At 42.1% G+C, this 18,942-nt stretch overlaps 1 long non-coding RNA gene across 1 annotated transcript; it reads left to right on the forward strand.

The window, feature by feature from the left end:
* Positions 1-9,980: 9,980 nt before the first annotated feature.
* LOC138917496 (uncharacterized) lies at positions 9,981-18,023 on the forward strand. The gene is made up of 4 exons (XR_011425616.1): positions 9,981-10,122; positions 12,543-12,594; positions 13,251-13,359; positions 17,953-18,023. It is a non-coding gene; the product is annotated as an uncharacterized lncRNA (long non-coding RNA).
* Positions 18,024-18,942: the final 919 nt, after the last annotated feature.

Genomic DNA, 18,942 nt, shown 5'->3' on the forward strand with positions numbered 1-18,942 from the left:
TTTCAAATTTTCAAAATTTTGCAATTTTTCAGTAACCACATTTTAAAAAGTAAATAGATAAAATTAATTTTATTTATCCAATATATCCAAATATTATTTTAACGTAATAAATATAAAAAGCTACTAAGAGATCATTTACATTCTTTTCTTTGTAATGTCCTCAAAATCTGATGTATATTATACACATACAGCACATTATAATTGGGACTAGACACATTTCAAGTGCTCCATAGCCACACATGGCTGGTGGCAGCTGCACTGGACAGCTCAGAGCTATAACTTTTATCACATTCTTTAAGAAGCAATGATCAGAGGCATGGATGGACTTCATGAAATTCTACATATTGCTGCTTTTTTATTAACCTAATGGTCATCTTTTTGACAGAAATTCTGTATGAAAACAATTATCTGTAATCCCATAGGTAGATAATCGTGGTTGATATTAAACATGGACTTGGTCAGAATATTCAAACTGGAGAGAAACTGTTAATGGTTCTGTTTACTCCCCAAAAATATTCTCTGTGAATACATAAGCACTGATATTTACATAATATAGTTTTTTATTTACATGAAAAGGATTATTATACTATTCACCTTGTCCTGCACGTTGGTTTTTCAGTTAATAACATATCTTGGCAAATTTTCCAATTTAGAATATGACACATCACTTCATATTTGTTTTAAATGGTTATGGTATTTGATTATATCAATGTACTATAATTTATTTTACCAATCATCTTTTGATTGTCCTTTAGGTTGTTTCCACCTTTTTTTGGCTGTCACCTACAGTCCTGCAATGATTATCCTTGTTCATGTACTTATTCAGTTGGTGTACTTTTGCAAGGTGTTCCTAGAAATATATTTAAAATTTTGATCAATTTGCCAAATTTCTCCCAAGAAAGTTACTCAAATTTATATTCTCAAGAACAATGTAATATCTGTCCCTACACCCTAACCAACTACCAAGTTTTATAAATTTTTTTCACTTTGCAAATCTGATAAGTAAAAATGATATCTCAGGCTTGTTTTGATTTGCATTTGTGGATTGAGTGGGTTTCTTTTTATGCTTTTGGTCATTTGCTTTTATATTTTGGTTAATAAGCTGTTTGTATAGTTTGCCTAGTGCATTAATTCTTTTCGTGAATCCTTTTCCTGTCACTCGTGTGAGAAGTTTTTTTCTTTTATAGTCTGTCATTTGTCTTTTTATTTGATTTATGGAGTTTTTTCACCTTATTTAAATTTTACATTGTTATGTGATCAGATTTATCAATCTTTTTTTATGCCTTTTCTTTTCAGCAGAGGTTTAGTTGGATAGTTTCCAGATGTTTTTACTATAGAAATAAAAAGCAAAAAGTTCACAGTAGAAATTTGAAAAATGTAGAAAAGGCGATATAAGAGAAAAAAATGAGCTTTGATATCCTCACTAGTAGAAAAAAAATCCCTGTTTTATTGTGTCTAGTTTTTAATGTAATTTTTCTTGATGACTATGAGTGAATTGGAGGCAGACTTTCCAGGTTGACAAGGAGATGTGGCAGAATAATATTTTTGAAATATTAATGTGTTTTAAATAGGTTTTGTGTATTAATAACTTTAATTACAAATTAATTAGTATATGTCCAAAGATAAACGTTTTTTGCCCCTACTCTCTCCCAACACATTGAACCAGCATTTCTCCTGTCTACTTTGATTTGATAGATCAATATCCAGTGGGCTGGGAACGAGGGAGAAGAGGGACAAACTGCTGTGTGCCTCTAAGGGGTGGCCCTGGGCTGGCCCCTCTCTGGGCTGATGGGAATGAGAGATTCAAGGGCTGAAAGGATCTGCCTTGCTTTCCTAGGAGGTCCGAGGAAAGTGATGAAGGTCTGAGATTGTCTTGCCCTTTGCCCTAGGGTGCGAGTTGGGGAGGAGCAATCTCAGCACAGCAGGGCAGTCCTGAGCCTCCCACAGCCCGGAGTGGCCAGCAGTGCATCCACACTTGCCAGACACAGGTGCAGGAGTATCTCAAGGAGGCCTAGCAGATTAGGAGATGCGTCATATTGGGAAGAGGGGGCCCAAGAGCAGATGTTAGCACTGTCCTTATATCAAAGGCCAGATGGGAACTCAGTTGCCTCCTTGGATGCCAGCAGGGAGAGATGCTGACAATTGGTGATTCCTAGGAACAAGGACATGGCAAAGGATGCCAGCATGGACAGGTGACATCCAAGGACCAGATGAGCCCCCACCATGTCCAGATGTTCTATCAGTCTCCCCACAGTCTCCCCTGGGGTAAAGGCAGGAGGGAGAAAAACCCTGAATGGACTGAGTTTACCTGAAATTAACTTGTTTCTAGTTCTGCCACCAAGTAGAAAGGGGTCTCAAGATAGAAATTAGATTCAGTTATGGAAAACATTAAGTTTTTACAATTTTGCATATCTGAATTTTGTGGCAAGAAATATTATGACCACTACAAAGGTAAGGCTGAATTGAGACACCAGAAAAGGCTCTTGATAAAAGCATGATTAGAAACATTCTCTACTCTGGGAAAAAAAAAAAAGCCTCAGGCTAAAAAGGGATTCTAAACTGTAGAAAAATTTGTGGACAGAAGGAGAGCAGTAGGATTATTTCTCTTTGCTATGTGGATAGGAGTTTTGGTGACACATAGCAGTTGACAGAGAAATGTAGCAGAATGGCAATATGCCACTCTACAGACTTTATCTCGATACTCCAAAAAGCATGCGCCTGTAGTTTGCACTCAAGATTCACAGTATCACAACAAATCTACAGGAGGAAACAGGTATCTGTGATTCCTAATGTTCTGCTAGTTCCCACCTCTTCTCAGAGATCCAGATAACTAAGCTCAACAGCATATAAAGTTTAGAAGGAGGGAAGGATGACCATATTCTTATCCCAAAACAGATGTGTTCGCTAAAAGCAGAGGTTCTCAACACTGGCTGCTCATCAGAGTCATCCGAGGAGCTTTTAAAAATGTTGATCTTGGGCCCCGCCATCTCCAAGATTTTAGTTGAATCAGTCTGAATTCATTTGTGATTGCGGGATGCTAGAGAACCAGGGAGGATGGGAAACTTGACTTTGCTTGCTGAGCACTAGCAGCGTGGATCCTCCTATGGAAAATACTGCTAGTTGTCGCCTTGTATTAGTAAGCTATCTTTCTATTTTTAGTTGGGTTAATGGTCACTTAAAATAAAGGCTGTATTTCACAGTGTCTTTTGCATGAAGGTCTGGTCATTTGATTAAACAATACTGCCTCCTCTCGCCTTTTCACTAAGGGCTTAGGATATGTTTGGCTATAAGTAGCAGAAAATATCGCCTATGGTGATGTAACAGTAGGGTTCATTTTTATCCCATAACAATAGGTCTGGAGGTTGGCAGTCCAGGGCTGAAGCAGCAGATCAAAGATGTCATCAAGTCCTAGGCTCTTCCTATGCTTCCATTCTGCCATTCTTAGCATAGTGGCTTCTCACACCATGGTAGATAAAACTATGGTTGTCAGAATTCCAAGCACCAGTTTCTTGTTTAAGGCAGGAAGATGATGGGAGAGATGGCTCCAGCTTTACCTGTCCTTTTTATGACCAGGAGAAGCAACTGCTTTCATAGGATTTCCTCTAGCAGACTTCCATATAAGTCATTGACTAGAACGGTGACCTATGGCCACCCCCAGGAACACGAGAGGCTGCTAATGAGTATTCAGGTTTTCTAGCCTCTACACTGGGAGGGAGAAGGGGCATGGAATAGATGTTGGGTCAGCCAGCCAACAGTGTCCCTCATATTCACCTACTACATCTAATCAATAATCATTTCTGCTCACTTCCCCTCATGGAATCACCTTTGAATCTCCACAGCCACTTTCTTAATTCAAAATCACATCATCTGTAGCCTCCACTTTTGCAAAACCTTCCAAATGGTCTCTATTTCTATGCACATTTGAGGTAGTATTTGAGAATATTCACTTCTGCTATAAAAGACAGATCAAACAGAATGGATGTAACTCTTAAGAAGTATGAAGGATTGACAGTAAGTAAAGGAAAAGCTTATGAGATATAGACAAAAGTCATAGGATGTTCAAGTATAGACAAAGATTAAACAAGTAGCATGTGACACTTAGGTAGAATTCATAAGATGTGTTAAAAATAGACAGTAAGTTATTAACCTATGAGACATGCAAAGGATACATAGAATAAATAGAAAATGTGATATAACAGAGTTGCTTACAGATAGAAGGGGATGATTGTGCTTTCGTTGGGATGACAGTGATATGTCACCCCTAATCAGTCATCCAGCGGTGACATCCAGTATGATTACAATTCCATTCTAGCCCCAAATGTGCTCTGCCCAAGAATTGCAGATAAAACTTGTAGCTGTTCAGCAGGCTATTTGGAAAGCTACAGCTGTGCCCAGGTGTACTTGCCTTGTGCCCTTCTATAGAGCAAGTGTGTCTTGACCTTGGGTACCTTCCCTCTGTGGGCCACTTGCTCAAACCTCAACTCTGGTCCTCATAGCCATGCTGTCATGGGGAAGGCTGATGTGAATGAGGGTGGGGAGAGGAGGACATTTGCACATGACTCACCAGCATGGTCCTTCCACCTACTTGCACTCTATCCTGTGTCAACATATTCTATTTCTTCCCCTTGTTTCTTGCCCTGTGTTTTGAATTGTTTGAATGAATTGTGTGGTTTTTTTATTTGAGTCTGTTCTGTTAGCTTTTCTGTTCTGTGGCGGAGCTCTGTTTCTGTGATCACTCTTCTGGTTGTGCATTTGCAGGCTATATTATATCCCACATGACCATATTCCTCTGTGTTTGCCCACTTCCATACATCCTCCACATACTGCCACAGAGTCATGTTTTAAAATTGCGAATCTGATGAGGGTTAACCCCTGTTTACATCCTTCCAGCATCTCACCATTGCCAGCAGGGTACCATCCATCTCTCTAACACAGTGCTGCAGGTTGGGTTCCCCGAGAAGCAGAATCTGAGTTGCTGATCACATTTGATCAGCTGCTGCATGCTGATTTCCGCATGCAGGAAATGTATTAGGGAGTGCTCTTGGGAACCTTTATATGTGCCCAACCCTCCAACATCAGCACGTTATTGGGTGTGGGTGGCCCCTGGGGGAGTGAGTATGACCTTGGGTGAGTAGCAAATATGGAATGAGTCCTTCCGTCTTAGAGCAGGCGATCTGGGCAGCATGACACAGTCCTACAAGCTTTACATGCCTGGTGACTGCTTATCTCTCCTTCTTATTTCTTGCTTTTTCTTCCATTAAACCTAAAGCCACTGAGAACTAGTTGCACTGTTCAAACACCACACTTTTTCTTCCTCCATGCCTTGTTATTCTGCTCTTCCTGCTTGGGATGTCCTCTCTGTCTACTGCTTCCACTCCTCCTGCCAGTCCAGACTCACAGCTTCTCAGGTCTCCCATCTCACCTGAACCACCCATTCCAGCTGCAAGTTAGGCTGGCCTTGCTCCCATCCCCTCTCAGTCTGCAGTTCACCCACAGCTCTGAACTGGCAGGGTTGTCGGAAGAATGGGGCTGAAGCCCTGCATGAGGCACAGGTAGTGAGTGCTTGGACAGGACGGATGCAAGGCAAATCATGCTCCACATTCTAAAGTATCTTCTCTCTCTGAACATCCTCCTTCCCTCCTACCCTCCCCTGCCACCCCAAATCCAGTAATGAGAACCTTGGATTCATTTTGTAACAGAAGGCTGCACACTGTAGCTCTAAATTGTGCTTTAAAATGTTAATAGTAGGCTAAATGGAAAAATACATAGGGAGCATTTTGAAGATGCCCTGCAGCTGGATTTGTTTTATGCTAGAGCAATTTTGCTGCTTGGCTGCTTCCTGCTGAAAGCACAGAGGATGTGCTGAACTGCCGCCTCTGTAAACAAAACTAGATGAGGCAGGAGCCTCTCTCTTCACTGACAGACCTACCTTGTAAGTTGCTCGCAGAGATGGTGCTTGACAGGCACAGTGCTAGGAAGCAGGGGGCTTCCAAGATAAGAAATGAAAGGGAGGAATTCCTCCACATAAGCTTGAAAAATGTTAGCACTGGAAGGGACTTAAGAAATCATGTAGTTCACCTTCCATAATTTATAATTGAGGAAATTGAGGCCGAGGACAGTTGAGGTCCTTTGTCCTGAGACACAAAGCTGAGGAGGGGCAGCCTGAGCTAAAACCCAGGTTTCTTGGCTCCTCGTCTAATTGTTATTCTGGTACATTGTACTCAAGTTCATTACTTTACTTTAGTGTTTTTATTTTTGCCACTGTGCCTATCAGAGGATCATGCGTAATTCCCATGATCAAAGGAACTATAATATCTAACTGCATATAGAATGGCTATTGGTTTTGTCACTGGGAGGAACAGTGAACAAATTCACTAATTGTACTTTTGTGTTCATTTCTCTCCTCAAGGCTAATTACTTGTTTAATTAAAGCATCTTGCCTTGATCATAAATTCAGTCACATAAAATATTTGATGAATCTTGACTTTGTGCTGTGAGGATACAACATATGTATGAAGTGTTTTCATTAGAACTTATGAGAACTAAACAACTAATTAGCTCTGAGATGTTTAAAGTTTAAACAGGAGCAAATTCATTAATTTTAGAATTATTCTCTATTTTGTGTAGTGTTTCACATAGGCAAAACCAAAAGGGGAAAGGAAAAACCAAAAGGGAGTTGAATTATTTGTGGAAATCATGATTTACTATTTCCTTATGATTTTTTTGGTAAAAACTTGAACATGCCATTGAGTTAAAGCAATTTGTTTCTTTGGCATTTAATACTTCTTTGTGTCCCTATGACACATTTTCTTCCCTGCAGCTCAAAGTACTTAATACATACCAACTCAGTAATCCTCACCACAGAACAGCCAGAGAGAGTAGATGGCAAATATAATCCTCTTGATAGAGAAGGCCGAGAGTCTGCTTGGAAAATCCAATGTGCAATCGACTTGCATGTTAAACGCATTATCAGAGTATTTGTGCACTGGTTGGAAATTGCTGTCCAATCTATATGTGGCTAGTTATTTGCTTCTGGGCATCTTTTCAGTTGAGGAAAGAGAAAATAAGAACAATACAGTATATTGCTGAGTTGAAAAACACCAAATTGCAGACTACTTGGATTAACACCGGCTTAATTTTCTTAGGATATCCTTGGCTATAGTTAAAAGAGCAGCAGAACGATTGGATATATGGAATAAGCAAACCAATAATAACAATAATGATTATAATTTCCTGAGCTCCTTCTCTGCAGAGCTCAGTATTTTCCATGTGTTTCTCCAATCCCCACGACAACCCTGCAAGGTGGGCATGATCACCCCTATTTTAGAGTTGAGAAAGTGCAGTCATGAGAATTTTAGGTGCATCATCCAAAGGGATGGTGCTCGTTAAGGGGCCTTTTGGCCTGATTCACCATTCAGAAACGTTTCCTCCCCTCTTTTCCGGCCTGCAACCCTTCCCCCCTTTATTCATTCAGCAAACATTTATTGAGCACACATGATGCCAGGTAGGCAGTCAGCAATGAATATACGGTTATGAACAAAGCAGTCAGAGTTCCTGCCCTCATGGAACTGCCTTCTAGGCTGAAGTCTGTATTTCTACGAGGAAGAGGGAAGAAACAAACAGAACAGACTTAGGTGTGAGGTGATACACCTGGTAAAGAGAACAAAAGACACAAATAAAAGTTGGAGATTGTTGAACCAAATACCGGTTTCAGAGTTAGAAAGTCTTATACTTTTCACTTCTTCTCTTTAGTGATTTTATTTTGGTCTCTTTTTTTTTGGTGAGGAAGATTAGCCCTGAGCCAACATCTCTTGCCAATCTTCCTCTTTTTGCTTGAGGAAGATTTGCCCTGACTAACACCTGTGCCAGTCTTCGTCTATTTTTTGTATGTGGGATGCTGCCACAGTATAGCTTGACAAGCGGTGTGTAGGTCTGGGCCCAGGATCTGAACCCAAGGATCCTGAGCTGCCAAAGGGGAGCATGCAAACCCAACAACTATGCCACCAGGTTGGCCCCTATTTTGGCCATTTTGTAGAGGCCCAGCACCAACCACCTTACTGTGGAAAGGAGAGGTAGTAGAGTTTGTAAGAAAATGGCCTGGTGTCAGCCAGTCCAGCACAACACAGAATCTTGGAGAATGCTCAAGGTGCAGGTGAAATATTCTAACTCACAGAATGCGTTGTACCCAGAATGGTGGAGCTTAGGTAGTAACCTAACAAGTCTGTTCTACATGTCCCAAGATTCACCCACCCAGTCCACAAGTCACTTTCTTTGTCAGCTGACAGCATCTCCCTCATCCTCCACCTCGTGCCTGAGTCGGGTGAATAGTCGCCTCCAAAAATTCACATCTACTCATCTCAACTCTCCACAACCCTCTGTCATTTCTCTCTTGGAGACATTTTTTTCCATGTTCAATCCACATTTCACAACTCTTTAACGCCTGTTCTGTTGCCCCACTCCCAGACCCATGCCACCTGCAAATAACTGTAGCTTTTGGTATCTTGTAACACCCAGAGTGGACTATACCTCCCTATCTCCACTCCAGGCCATCGATCTGGGTGGCCCAAGTGGCCACCTCCAAAACTGACTTCTAATTGTGTCTTCTCACGAGCTCAGAAATACTGCCCACGGAGCTTCCTTCCCTCTTCAGAAGTAGCCCAACATGTGACAAATCATTACGAGAGGGAGTTTGTGGATTTACCCAACCCCTCTAATAGCTCAATGGCCCTGCCCTGGCATCTCTTGAAGGACAGCTCAGGGCACCAGTGGAGAAACTCACACTATACCTTGTCTGGTATTACTAGAGCAAGCAAGGCCACGTGGAATAGACTATTCAACAGAGGAAAAGATTCACTCACCTTTTTTCCTTAATTAATTCTGGCACCAATTCTTAACCTTCTCCAGGGAAAAAATTTCCTCACTAACAGAGCCTATTAGAATGCTAGCAGGAAATTTACCATCACTCCATGTGCATGCTACTCCATTTTGTATCTAAAGCTTGCACAAGCTTTCAACTGAAGCTCCTTTTTCTTAGGAAAGAACAAAGTCTTTGTTCTCTGGACTATATTGTTCTATTGTTTCTGTTATACATGTATTTGGGCCTGGAGATTATAAATAAGATGCTTGTCCAGATAAGAGAGGCAGGAAATAAAATTAAGAATGTCTCATGATGACAGGAACAAAATTGCTGTCGTGATAAGTAGATTGAACAGTAATTAATCGATGAAATAATTATGTTCCCAAGAAGGACAGAGGGCCATTTTGAGGTACAGGAGGGCAGAGAAGAACTTGTTTGCAGGAAAAAATACAAGGCCTGATTCCTAATTTAGGAATTCCTGGCAATTTTTAGGTGTAGGTAGGTAGAGAAGAACTTGTTTGTAGAAAAAAAAGAAACAAATATAAGACCAGATTCCTGATTTAGTGGTTCTCAAAGTATGAGCTATGATAGCGCACAAGTATTAGCATCATCTGGGACCTTGTTTGAAATCCAAATTCAGGCTCGACTTGAACTTACTGTCAGAATCGGGGCCGGGGGCAGCAATCTGCGCTTTAGCAAACCCTGCAGGTGATTCTGATGCATACTAAAGTTTAAGAACCACTAGGTTAAAACCTCCTCCTCTGTAAGAAGAATATTTAATTCAGGACACCTGGAATAGGAGAACACTGGGGCAAAGAAATCAAGGATCAATTTTCTTCCACATGGGGAAACCCATCCCACCCAGGTGTCTGGGTCAAAGCTGGGGAAAGCCCAGGAGCAGAGGCCCAAGGGCCTCTGCCGGTTCCTTTAGAATTCAAAGGAGGGCTTCAGAGCTGAGCTGCCAAAGACTTTGTAGCCAGACTAATTAGTCTCTAGGAATTTCCTGTAAGAGTTTGAAGGGCTGGGTTGGAAACTTGCAACCAATTGCCCTGGTGGAGTGGGGAAAAAAGGACCAACACTGTTGCTGAAGTCCCACAAAAGCCCGTCCTCCCCGAGAGGGACTGAAGGCGGCTTGTTTCTGTGTAGCAGGCTGTGAAAAGCTGTTCCTTTGCTCTGATGGGAACTGGGCTCAAGGGAGTTTCCCTTCCAGCAAGATGCTGAGGAATAAACCAAATGCCAGCCAAATCTCAGGCCGGGGTCCACAGGTCAGCCAGCCTGCTTGTCTGCTTGCCTGCTTTTCTTCCCGTGTACTCTGCACCCCTTCCTTCTTTCCTCTGTTTCTTCCCTCCTTCAGAGTGGTCGGAGGCCTTGGCTGTGATGGGTCATTCAGTGTTGACTGTGGGGGGACCAGCGCTAGGACACAGAATCTGGAGCTTGAGCCCATTGTTGTAACCTTTCAGGACTGAATTAGGTGCTCTCTAAGGTCCCTTCCAGTTCTCATCTTTTTCTGCTGAAAATTTTCTCATGGTCAAAAGCTTTATCCCAGTGAGAAATGCAGTTGGGCTTCTATCACACGCCTTTCACAAACTCACTAGTCTAGCCACCACCTTCTGTCAGATGTCACACTTTAGCTAGATCAGCTTCTCAGGACTGTCCCAATTTTGAGATCAATGGCTTATGTTTCTTCCCTGGACTGCCTCATTCATGTCTGCATCTGTGCATTCAGCAAAAGCTTACTGAGCTTTGACTTCATGCTGGGCTGGAATCCTTGGGCTTCAGGAGTAGTGGGGGACAGTGCTATGTGTCTTCTTACTTCTCCACCTTTGCTTTTGTGGTACCTCTGCCCTCTGCCCAGAACCACCTTCTCCTTGTCCAGCAGGTAGCTACTTACTTAAACTTTGTAGTTAAGTTAAAACACCAGCTCCTCTCTCTAGCTTTCTCTGATCACCCTATGATCCCAAGCATATGAATTGTTTTCTCCTTTGTATCTCCATCCTATCTATCTATCTATCTATCTCTGTCTGTCTGTCTATCTATCTATCTATCTATATCTGTCTATTTATCTGTCATCATCATCTATCTATGATCTATCTATGGCACACCTCTACTTTAAATACTATTATACTTTAGTCCAGATAGTCATTTTCTTTCACGCAGATGGGCTGTGAAATCTTTAAAGGCAGGAACCACGTTTTGTTCATCACGATATCCTTATGCCTCGCACATGCTTTGTATGTGGGACAGCTTCAGTAATGCTGTGTGTGGATTGAAGTACAAGTTTTTGTTTACGTTTTTTATGCTGTCTTTCGGCATAAAGAAAAGTTGAAAGTCTATTTTTTCTAACTTGTCCATAGGTATTTATTTTTAATTAGAATAATTTTCCTAGAAGTGGACAATAAGTATATGACCATAGTTGTCTAACTCTCAAAGAAAAAACAGAGCTGGGCAGTAGGTAAAGCAGTAAAAACAGATCACATTCAGGACTTTTGCAATAGGGGGAAAAGAGACCACGTATAGAACTGGGCCCAATTCTGAATACAACACGCGCAAGTGGGGATTTATAGCCAAGGAGCAGGGTGGGGTTCAGTGGACGGAAAATTACCGAGGGGAAACGTCATGGGTTGGGGGGTTTCTGGCTGAACCAACCTAACAGGATCTTTGCTGAAGACAGGCCAGGGGAATGAGACTGGAGGATCGTGGAGGATGAAGAACCTGATTAGATATCAAGGGGGTTAAGATATAGAGGACAGGGGACTCTTGCTGAACTGACTTAGCAGGGTTCTTGGTAAAACTTGATTTTATAAGGAAGTGCATGAATTGGCCTAGGAGAAGGTTCAGGAGCCTGACTAAAGTTTGGTCAAGCAAAGAATCTTTGTCACAACCTAGAGAAAGAAGACTGTAATAAACTATGAAAAATAATCCAAGGGTGTTTGGAATCTCATCCTCAAAAGAAATACATGCCTTGACCCAATAAAAATGTACAATGAGTCATTTATGGAATAGATTGCTTTCACATATTTGGTCAATAGTATGGATGGTAAATTCTGTGTGTGTGTGTGGGGGGGGGCATAGATAAAACTGTTTTCTGTCCCATGAAGTTTTTGTTATTATTGACAAAGTTGGTACATGTGCATTTCTAAAATCTGATTAAAGACTTTGTATTCTCCGGGGCTTCATTAACGGGGTATGCTGGCACAGAAAAGTGAAAACCAGGAAGAGAAACTGATATTATTTCTTCTCCATAACTAGAGATTAAAGTCTCAAGTGAAGGACCACTAATTTCTAGGCTGCTAAGTAGTCCATAATTTGACTTCCTCCACGGCTGCGGCACCTTTAAAAACTGTCAGTTGAGGATATAGACCAAGCCAGCTACTTCATTCAGGCGTGCATGTAGAAAAGAGCTATTTACGTGCTTCTAAAGTACCGTCAAGCCAGAGAAAGCACATGGAAAGCCTTACTATGAATTGCTGCCTGTCAGAACCTTTGAAAATGTTAAGTACCAGTCAAGTGCCTAGCAGGGCTTCTGCTAACATTGTTTTACTGTCCTACCAAATAACTATGGCAATATCATGCCATTCTCCACTGAGTTTAACATATCATTTGCATTTACAGTGTAAAGTTGTTATTAAAGGCAGGATATTTTTGCAAGTGCAAATGTTGTATTACTCTCTTCCCTCTCTTGTAGTGGCCCAGTATTTAAGAACCTGCTGCTCAGCCACCTGTTCCTGTTTATGACGGTGAGAACGTGTTCTTGTCATCAGCAAATTTCTTTCTTTGGTTGTAATTTTGCCCCAAACTCATCTAGGATGATGGGCTGCAGAAAGAGCATAGGATTGGGCACAGAGATCCCAGAAAATGTGTGGCACAGTTTTGCCTGATCTGGAAACGATCAGCCCCAAGAAGGCCATGCACATTCTTCCTCTTGATAATAAGATGTCTAGGGAAGGGCAACTTCTGGTTCTCATCTTTAGGGCATGTGATTTTCAATTTGCCCCAATTTTAACATTCATGTGGTCCAGGCCTGGAGCTTTTCTTCTCTGGACCACATCCTCAAAATGTCCATTGGGTCAAGAAAACTCTTGAGCTCGCAGGTTAGTTTGAGAGCATCCTGATGAGGAAATGGAGTATTTGGTGCAGAATATCTCTTCTACCCAGCTGTAGTCAATTCCATTAGCGGTTTCATCTATGGGAAGGATGGCGGAAAAAATGAAATTATTGAAGTTTCATTGCCAATATGACTCATTTGGAGTGGCTAGGAGACGCTGTAATGATCTTGGTTTTATTACAACAAAAATGTTGGTGAAAGGCTAGAATCCAGGATTTGAGCTACACAAAGATAGGCCAGAATGTCTCCTGGTCTTACAATCTAGTCTACGCATACCTCTGTCATTAGCAGGAGGAAAGGAATAGAAAAGAAGGAGAGAGGAAGAGAAGGAAAAAGTGAAGAGGATAAGAATTGGACAAAGTAAAAGAGGAAGAAGAGAAATCCCCATACTGGCCAGGTAAAGCCACACTTAATACACAGAGCTCTAACAAATGCTGAAGACTAGTGATTAAGTGCAACAAGCCCCTTGGGTCTGGTACTCCTTCTAAGCAGGAGGAAAGAGGTAGCCTGAATGAATCTACTCTATACTGACACCTCAGCCCTTGGGTTGTCACAGAAGGGTTCTAGTTCCTTTGAAGACTCCTAGGCCTTGAGAGGCACTCTGAGGGAAACGGGATTTTCAGCCACCAGGATTAAGAAATTGGATTAAAGGAAGGGAGATGAAAGCTGTTCCTGACAAGGAGGCAGATCACACACTCTCGGGGGGAGGACGTGAAGGAGAGGGCCTCTCCGTCAGGAGACAGAATTGGTCATTGGAGAAGAGTGGGGGCCAGACTTGGTCAGGGCCATGGGACTTCGAAATTGTCATAGTTAAAGTCAATCAAATCTTTAAAGACCAGACAACCCCCATGCTATTTACACCATTTGAGTATAGAGGAGAGAAGCAAAGCCTTCAAATTATTTTGTAAATATCGAATAGCATCGATGAAAAAACCTGTCAAAGATATCACAACAAAAGAGAACAATTGACCATATATGAATACAAGCACCTTAGATGAAATGTTTGCAACCAGAATCCAGCAGAACTTTAAAAGAATAGACCTCACTCGGGAAGGCAAAGGTGATTCTACACGAGGAAATTTAGGAATGTAGTTCCCCATATTTCTCAAAGGAATAGACTATTTAGTCATCTCTACTGGTGCTAAAAAAAAGAATTTGATAAAATATAATATATACTCATTGTTTTTCAAACTGTTCTTAATAAAATAGGAATAGATACCTTCTTAATATGTTTAAGAAATATAGAAAAAGCCAGCATCATGCTTAATGGTGAGACAAAAGAAGAATTCCTACTGAATTTGGGAATGTGACAAAGATGCCCACTAACTACTCTTAATTAACACTGTCCTGCTGAAGTATTAATTAGTGCAAAGACAAGAAAAAGAGATAAAGGAGTAAAATAACAATTAGTTGCGGAAGATTTGGTTCTATATTTAGAAATTCCATGACAATGAGTTGATGTGTCATTAGAGAAAAGTAAGTAAACTCAGTAAAGTGGGTATTACAAATGTAATGAGAAAATTAATAGCTTTCTGTATACAAACAGCTACCAGTTAAAAATATAATTTTAAAAATTCTATGTAACAGTAAACACAAACTATTCAACAAACGATCTAACAAGGAACGGATAGGAATGGGTAGACCCACACAGCTCATACTCTCTGAGAACTGTTTTTATGGCATTTAAATTTTTAGCCCATAGGAAGGCCTACTGCCAGCAGCGTTTATGTACCAATTAGAGTAGGAACGAGGCCCCTGGAGCTAAGCTGCCTTCTCACCACAACATTTTACAAGGGAAGGAGCACTGTACTGGGAGTCCAGACCCCAGAGGTCTGACTTGCTCACCAACTGACTGTGTGACCTGCATGAATAACAAGTTTTCCAGGCCTCAGTATCCTCAAGGTTTAAGAAAAAAGAGTGGGTGTACATATTGAACCAAATGTTGTAAACTGGAGTTCACAGATGTGTTTTGTTTGACCTGCTTGAAGTTAGTTTTCATTAGTAGTCAAAATTAGGATACTTCACATAAAAATCTGCATTCTCAGCTTTCTTTGAAAATTGCACTATCTAACATAACAGGGCTTGCCTCTCCTCTTGCTGCAATTGGCTGCAGCTGCAGAAGCTGTTGCCCCTTCTCTCAGAGCCCGGTTCCAGCTTTGTACATGCTCTCCTGCCGCCCCCCCCCCCCCCCCCCACCTATGGTGTCACTGGCCAGATTATTTACCTGATCAGCTGACCCTGAAGCAGTTGGTTGCAGCCCTTGGCCATTCCATAAGCCTTCTTTCACTTTAAGAATTTAATGATTCTAAAATTTGGTCCAGCTGTCAGTCTAGAAAATATATTCCTTTTCCATATTACTTAAAAGCCTGAGCATTTTGAGCTAATGTGGGTGTAGCAAGCTCTGGCCTGACGCTCTTTCTTTTTCCCTTTGCTTGTAGCAGACTATCCTTGGTTACCATGGTGATTACCATCCCTTAATGATACGCTCCTCCCGCACGCACGGGGAATGTAATTTTCCTTCAGCTCAGTGGAAAGCAGTGGGGGACAGGAGTAGGCACGAAAGCTTTCTCTCCCTCTTGTCCCTCAGTGCTCCTCAGTCACCACAAAGGACAAGAGCAGGCTGCTGATCAATGTCTCCAGACAAGCCAACACCAGAGCTGCTGTCGGGATTTAAATACCTTCCCTGGGTCCCAGTGCACATGTGGGAACGCTGAGAAAGTCTATTTTCAACCTCCGAGAAGTGTTCTGCATCAAGTCTCCTGAGACTTAATTAAAATAATCAGTTTTCACAGTCAAGGCTTTCAACTCTAACCTCCCACACAAAATGAGCATCCCGTGTGCGAAGAGGCTCCGCTCACACATACTCAGGGCGAGTGACATCTCTAACTAACTGCGGGCTCTCTTCCTGGTCAGGATCCCATGGTCTGCACCTACCCCTTTCTAACTAAACTGAGGGCAGTGAAAGGTAATCCACGGCCCGTGGCCCTGCCTGGACCTTCCAGGTCTCACTTCTGAAGTGTCAGAGGTTCTGACTATGTCCAGGGAGGTGGCAGAAGAATGTGTGCTCTCTTTAGTCCACAAAACCCTCCAGCGTGCAGGGGCTCACTCCTGGGGACATCACTTCAAGAGGCAGGTGGGGTCTGCCCAGTGCTGACTTGGCTCACCAGGGCTTTGACACCTCTAATTCCTAGCGCCTATTTTTAATGATTCTTTTATGCTTTTTTATTTTGGTGAGGAAGATTGGCCCTGAGCTAACATCTGTTGCCAATCTTCCTCTTTTTTTTCTCCCCAAAGTCTCAGTACATAGTTGTATATGCAGTTGTAAGTCCTTCTAGTTCTTCTAGGTGGGATGTCACCACAGCATGGCTTGATGAGCAGTGTGCAGGTCCACACACAGGATCCAAACTGGTGAACCCCGGGCTGCTGAAGTGGAGTGTGTGAACTTATCCACTATGTCACTGGGCGGGCCCCCTAGGGCCCATTATTAAATCTCGGCCAAATAGAAAACTTCTTGGAGGTTGAAAATAGTCTTTCTCGGGGTTCCCACATGTGCAAAAGAGGTTGAATTTTTAAAACATTTACTATCATTAATTTTCATTAATTAATTAATTATTAATTTTAATTTGGCCAGAACATTTGACGTGATATCTACCCTCTTAACAGATTTTCCAGTGTACAGTACAGTATTGCCTTCTATAGGTACAGTGTTGTACAGCAGATCTCTAGAAGTGATTCATTTTGCATCGCTCAAACTTCACACCCTTTGATTAGCGATTCCCCATTTCCCCCTCCTCCTGAGGCTGAATTTTAAGAAACGAGGTAATAGACTAGAGTCACCTCCACAGGACGTGCCCTCTCCTTCCCTCTTTCCTGCCCCTTCAAATTTCCACGGAACTAAAATCCTATTAAAATAAGCAGCTGAATAGATGTATGGTAAAGCAAGTAGAATCTGGGGGATAGTATACAGAGGTGTTCACTGGAAAATTATTTCAACTTTTCTACACATTTGAAATTTTCACAATACATATTAGAAAATAAATGACTGAAGCAGAGTTTACAAACAGGTGGCCCACAGGCCACATAAGGCCCGTAGACATTATATTTGGCCATCAAAGGTTTTTTTTTCATTGAATCAGTTGCAGACATTTTAAAAAGCAGGAAACTTCAGATGAAAATCTGGATTTCCAGTTTTTCTAGAACAATCAGGAGATCCTATAACGTCAGTAACCACATTTTTGCATGGAAACAGTTGGCCCCAACTGGGGAGTGGCTGTCCCCTCTCAATGGGGCATGTTCTGTCCACTTGGACACTGACCCCATGAGCTATGCACTCCTCATTGATGATCCTTGAATGGGTCAGCTTCTCAGTTGATGACACTGATCAGAGCAACCTCAAAAACGGGGGAAAAGTCATAAAAGGGCAGCTTAGCTCCATGTGATCGTCTGTGTACACATGCAGTTGGCAGGAAAATACAGTCCTGTTCCTTTGTCTTTGTTTTGTGTGGTCAGCAGGCAAAGCTTCCTCCACCCCCTTCTGCTCGCAGCCTCCCGAGGTGCTGCTCAGTGCCACCCACAAAGCTGAGCGAGCAGTGTAGGCCATAAACAGGTCTGGGTGTGGCTGTATCGAAAGGCAAGTCTTAGGACTAGCTGAGCAAGACTGCCTTTATTTTAGAATGTTTGCTTTCTGGCTAAAATGCCTCAGTTAGTGCATTAAATAGATCATCTCTTATCAATTTGTTGCCATCTTCATTTATTATAAAGCTTCATTGTTAGGTGCCAGGCAAAGACAGCCAGGCAGAACTCACGTCTCCCAGAGCCTAAATTTGATCTGTGTGTATCATGATGGGAAAATTCTACCTCTTCTGTTTTTCTTTCTGGCATAAAGGAGGTTAGTGGGTTAAAATACTTTCTCAGTAGGAAATAGATGTTTGTCGCAGTGTTTAGTGTTTCAAAGAATTGAATTTTTCTCTGCTATGCTTTTTCCTTGCAGAGATCCACACTCAAAAGGATGCCTTCACTGGGGTGTGCTGTGGCCCTGAGGTCTGTTCCTGGTTGGGAGGTCCTAGGGTGGGAGCTGGGTCTACTAAACCTGCTATCTTAATGGTCAGCCCACCATGAGCACTGTAAGGAGCCTAATACATTCTCGTTGGCAACAATGGTTAGGATGAACTCAGGTCCCTTCACCTTTCCAACTCTGTCCCCAGAGCTGCCTATCGAGCCTGGAATACAATTCCGTCTCCTTCCTTGGCCAACTATCTTATGTGGTCTGGCCCCTGCTTATCGTCCAGTTCCCTCCCCTCCCCATGCGCCAGCCACATTATCTTCTTTCTATTTCTTTAACACTCGAGCTTGTCCCCATCCAGGGCTGCTGCACTGCTCTTCCCTCCACCTGGACCACTGTTCCCCTGCTCTTGGCCCGGCTGGCTCCTTCTCTTCATTCGGGCTTTGGGTTGTCTGTCATCTCCTCAGAAGCCTTTCCTGACCACCCTCTCTTTCCCCACTGTTGCTATTACACTGTGCTGTCATTTTTTCATTGCAGTTATCATCTAAAATCATTTTCATATATTTGTATAGTGTGTGCCTCCTCCACTTCAATGCAAGCTCCACAAAAGCAAGGGCCTCATCTCTTGTTCCCCAGAGAATCCTCCATCCCTGGAACCAGTGTTTAATCCACATGCAGGAAGCTGAGGGAATTTTAACAATTGTGATGAATGCTGCTAAAAAATTCAAGTCTATATATATTTAATGCTCCCCTAATTTGAGCCTGCTTTTAAGGATGGCCTTTTGCTGTTTGTTCTATCTGGATGCCAATATTAAAATAAAACTGTGATAGAGGAAGGCTGAGATTTGGTGGTTTAATTTATTTCCTTAATATGATTTTATATAATGGCTTCGACTGGAGACACAAAAGGCAAGGTTGCCACCTAGTGTTTAGAAGTGTGACACCAGCAATATCTTTAAAAAATATTGCATGAGTCTA

Source organism: Equus caballus, chromosome 14 (genome assembly GCF_041296265.1).
Source record: "Equus caballus isolate H_3958 breed thoroughbred chromosome 14, TB-T2T, whole genome shotgun sequence".
Taxonomy (NCBI): Eukaryota; Metazoa; Chordata; class Mammalia; order Perissodactyla; family Equidae; genus Equus; species Equus caballus.